This window comes from Cupressus sempervirens, chromosome 2 (assembly GCF_028749045.1).
Source record: "Cupressus sempervirens isolate cs-2001-9-10 chromosome 2, ASM2874904v1, whole genome shotgun sequence".
NCBI lineage: Eukaryota > Viridiplantae > Streptophyta > Pinopsida > Cupressales > Cupressaceae > Cupressus > Cupressus sempervirens.
Window position 1 is genome coordinate 561,054,912 of NC_143119.1, and position 5,110 is coordinate 561,060,021.

The window sequence follows — 5,110 nt, forward strand, 5'->3', positions numbered from 1 at the left end:
CATTCACTTGTGACGCGATGCACAATCCAAGGGCTAGACGCGAGCTCGCCCTTGAAAGGCCACTTTCCAAGGCATCCCCCGATGACACATTGGAACGACAACCGCTTTCGAACCATTTCCCAATGTTGTGCCGATCGAGTTGGCACAGAGCCGCTAGACGAGGGCTCCCGTTTTAGATCGAGTTTTAAAATCACCAAGAAGACGCGGTGAGGGCTGGCAACCGCTGCCAAACCTTTTTCCGAAATTGCGCCAGCTGAGTGACTAGAAAACATGCTTTACGCCGATAGGCACGCAAAAATTTTTGCTAGAGCGCCAAGCACCCACCTCATGGCCAGAGACAAGGGCTCGCCATTAGATCAACTTCGAAATCGCTGAACAGACGCGCTGTAGAATGGCAACCGCTGCCAAGTCTCTTCCGTAGTTGCGTCGGTCGAGTGATCGAAGAAGGTGATCTAAGAGAGGGTCCAAGCATAGGCATTCGTCGGGGGATTCGCGCCGATGGCATAAATTTATGCAATACCCGAGCAACACCGGACGGAGGTGCTAGACGAGGGCTCCCGTTTTGGATCGAGTTTTAAAATCACCAAGTAGACGCGGTGAGGGCTGGCAATCGCTGCTAAACCTTTTTCCGAAATTGCGCCAGCTGAGTGACAAGAAAACATGATCTAAAGGAGAGTCCAGGAATAGCACCCTCGAGGGTGGGCTTCATGCCCCTCTAATTGATTCAACGTCGGCGTCCACCGTTTCAAAATCCGACATATCCATCCGCCCTGACAGCGGCGTTGAATCAATGAGCTGGGCACGGGAGAGGCTCGCGGCAACCACCTCCCCCATTGTAGCCACGATAGGCTCGCAAAAAATATTGCTAGAGCGCCAAGTACCCACCTCATGGCTATCGACAAGGGCTCGCCATTAGATCAACTTCGAAATCGCAGAACGGACGCGGTGTAGAATGGCAACCGCTGCCAAGTCTCTTCCGTAATTGCGTCGGTCTAGTGATCGAAGAAGGTGATCTAAGAGAGGGTCCAAGCGTGTAGGCATTCGTTGGGGGATTCGCGCCGATGGCAAAAATTTGTGCAATACCCAAGCAACACCAGACGGAGGTGCAAGACGAGGGCCCACGTTTTAGACCGAGTTTTAAAATCACCGAGTAGACGCGGCGAGGGGCTGGCAACCGCTGCCAAACCTGTTTCCAAAATTGCGCCAGCTGAGTGACAAGAATACATGATCTAAAGGAGAGTCCAGGAATAGCACCCTCGAGGGTGGGCTTCATGCCCCTCTAATTGATTCAACGTCGGCGTCCACCGTTTCAAAATCCGACATTTCCATCCGCCCTGACAGCGGTGTTGAATCAATGAGGGGGGGGCACGGGAGAGGCTCACGGCAACCACCTCTCCCGTTGTAGCCGCGATAGGCATGCAAAAAATTTTGCTGGAGCGCCAAGCACCCACCTCATGGCTAGAGACAAGGGCTCGCCATTAGATCAACTTCGAAATCGCTGAACAGACGCGGTGTAGAATGGCAACCGCTGCCAAGTCTCTTCCGTAGTTGCGTCGGTGGAGTGATCAAAGAAGGTGATCTAAGAGAGGGTCCAAGCATAGGCATTCGTTGGGGGATTCGCGCTGATGGCATAAATTTATGCAATACCCGAGCAACACCGGACGGAGGTGCTAGACGAGGGCTCCCGTTTTAGATCGAGTTTTAAAATCACCAAGTAGACGCGGTGAGGGCTGGCAACCGCTGCCAAACCTTTTTCCGAAATTGCGCCAGCTGAGTGACAAGAAAACATGATCTAAAGGAGAGTCCAGGAATAGCACCCTCGAGGGTGGGCTTCATGCCCCTCTAATTGATTCAACGTCGGCGTCCACCGTTTCAAAATCTGACATGTCCATCCGCCCTGACAGCGGCGTTGAATCAATGAGGGGGGCACGGGAGAGGCTCGCGGCAACCACCTCTCCCCTTGTAGCCGCGATAGGCACGCAAAAAATTTTGCTAGAGCGCCAAGCACCCACCTCATGGCTAGAGACAAGGGCTCGCCATTAGATCAACTTCGAAATCGCTGAATAGACGCGCTGTAGAATGGCAACCACTGCCAAGTCTCTTCCGTAGTTGCGTCGGTCGAGTGATCGAAGAAGGTGATCTAAGAGAGGGTCCAAGCGTAGGCATTCGTTGGGGGATTCGCGCCGATGGCATAAATTTATGCAATACCCGAGCAACACCGGACGGAGGTGCTAGACGAGGGCTCCCGTTTTAGATCGAGTTTTTAAATCACCGAGTAGACGCGGTGAGGGCTGGCAACCGCTGCCAAACCTTTTTCCGAAATTGCGCCAGCTGAGTGACAAGAAAACATGATCTAAAGGAGAGTCCAGGAATAGCACCCTCGAGGGTGGGCTTCATGCCCCTCTAATTGATTCAACGTCGGCGTCCACCTTTTTTCAAATTCCGACATATCCATCCGCCCTGACAGCGGCGTTGAATCAATGAGGGGAGCACGGGAGAGGCTCGCGGCAACCACCTCTCCTGTTGTAGCCGCGATAGGCACGCAAAAAATTTTGCTAGAGCGCCAAGCACCCACCTCATGGCTAGAGACAAGGGCTCGCCATTAGATCAACTTCGAAATCGCTGAACAGACGCGGTGTAGAATGGCAACCGCTGCCAAGTCTCTTCCGTAGTTGCGTCGGTCGAGTGATCGAAGAAGGTGATCTAAGAGAGGGTCCAAGCGTAGGCATTCGTTGGGGGATTCGGGCCGATGGCATAAATTTATGCAATACCCGAGCAACACCGGACGGAGGTGCTAGATGAGGGCTCCCGTTTTAGATCGAGTTTTAAAATCACCGAGTAGATGCGGTGAGGGCTGGCAACCGCTGCCAAACCTTTTTCCGAAATTGCGGCAGCTGAGTGACAAGAAAACGTGATCTAAAGGAGAGTCCAGGAATAGCACCCTCGAGGGTGGGCTTCATGCCCCTCTAATTGATTCAACGTCGGCGTCCACCGTTTCAAAATCCGACATATCCATCCGCCCTGAGAGCGGCGTTGAATCAATGAGGGGGGCACGGGAGAGGCTCGCGGCAACCACCTCTCCCCTTGTAGCCACGATAGGCACGCAAAAAATTTTGCTAGAGCGCCAAGCACCCACCTCATGGCTAGAGACAAGGGCTCGCCATTAGATCAACTTCGAAATCGCTGAACAGACGCGCTGTAGAATGGCAACCGCTGCCAAGTCTCTTCCGTAGTTGCGTCGGTCGAGTGATCGAAGAAGGTGATCTAAGAGAGGGTCCAAGCGTAGGCATTCGTTGGGGGATTCGCGCCGATGGCATAATTTTTTGCAATACCCGAGCAACACCGGACGGAGGTGCTAGACGAGGGCTCCCGTTTTAGATCAAGTTTTAAAATCACCAAGTAGACGCGGTGAGGGATGGCAACCGCTGCCAAACCTTTTTCCGAAATTGCGCCAGCTGAGTGACAAGAAAACATGATCTAAAGGAGAGTCGAGGAATAGCACATCCAGGGTGGGCTTCATGCCCCTCTAATTGATTCAACATCGGCGTCCACCGTTTCAAAATCCGACATATCCATCCGCCTTGACACCGGCGTTGAATCAATGAGAGGGGCACGGGAGAGGCTCGCGGCAACCACCTCTCCTATATAAGCTATTAGTGCGAGGCTCGCTCTGCATTAGAAATTAGCGAACACACCGACATCCGCCTTAAAAATCCAAATCCTTTAAAATTCCTACCAAACAGCCATTCACGACCCAATTTTTTATGAGGTCGGCAGAGGAGCAAAAGATTGTCATCGGTTACGAGATGTGAGTTCATGGAGCCGAGGGACTGAAATGGTCATCGAGCTCATCCGATCAACTGGATGAATTTCACCTTGAAGGGGCCCAATCCAAAAGTTTCGGAGGTCATCTCCTGGAACTCTCGAGAACAAGGCCCATCTTACATGCAAACTCTGCTACTGCGCAAACATAGGTTGCAATTAAAGAGAAATTGCGAGGCCGTCACAATGGCCCGAGGCCAATGGCTCCGACTAAGTCAATTTTCTCTTGCAATTAACCATGCCGCTGTTCACAGAGAAATCTCCCCATTCACTCCCCATTCACTTGTGACGCGACGCACAATCCAAGTGCTAGACGCGAGCTCGCCCTTGAAAGAAAGACCACTTTCCAAGACATCCCCCATTCACTTGTGACGCGACGCACAACCCAAGTGCTAGACGCGAGCTCGCGCTTGAAAGAAAGACCACTTTCCAAGACATCCCCCGATGACACATTGGAACGACAACCGCTGTCGAACCATTCCCAATGTTGTGCCGATCGAGTTGGCACAGAGGCGACCTTAGGGAGCTCCCGCGTAGCAATCGGGATGTGGTTTCATACCCTTCTCTCACAAAAACCAATCTTAGCTGTGAACAAATTTCGCCGCAATGACACCATTGGAACGACGACCACTGTCGAACAACTCCCGCATTTGTGCCCCGATGGAGTGAGAAAGAATAGCAACTTTGGGGAGCCGCGCATCGCAAACGGGCTGCTGCTTCATTCCGCTCTTATATATAGATCTGATGTCGTTGATTTCGTTTGGAATCCGAGGCTGCATTCGTCCTTGCTCACACAAGCAATGGCTCTTCTCATCGAATGGCCACGGGGAGCTTCTGATCACAAAGGCTCCCTTGTCACTCGTGACGCGCAGCCCAACTGCTTTCCAAAATTGCGCCAGCTGAGTGACAAGAAAACATGATCTAAAGGAGAGTCGAGGAATAGCACCTCGAGGGTGGGCTTCATGCCCCTCCAATTGATTCAACGTCGGCGTCCACCGTTTCAAAATCCGACATTTCCATCCGCCTTGACACCGCCGTTGAATCAATGAGAGGGGCATGGGAGAGGTTCGCGGCAACAACCTCTCCTATATAAGCTATTAGTGCGAGGCTCGCTCTGCATTAGAAATTAGCGAACACGCCGACATCCGCCATAAAAATCCAAATCGTTTAAAATTCTGACCAAACAGCCATCCACGACCCAATTTATTATGAGGTCGTCTAAGGAGCAAAAGATTGTCATCGGTTAGGAGATGTGAATTCATGTAGCCAAGGGGGACTGAAATGGTCA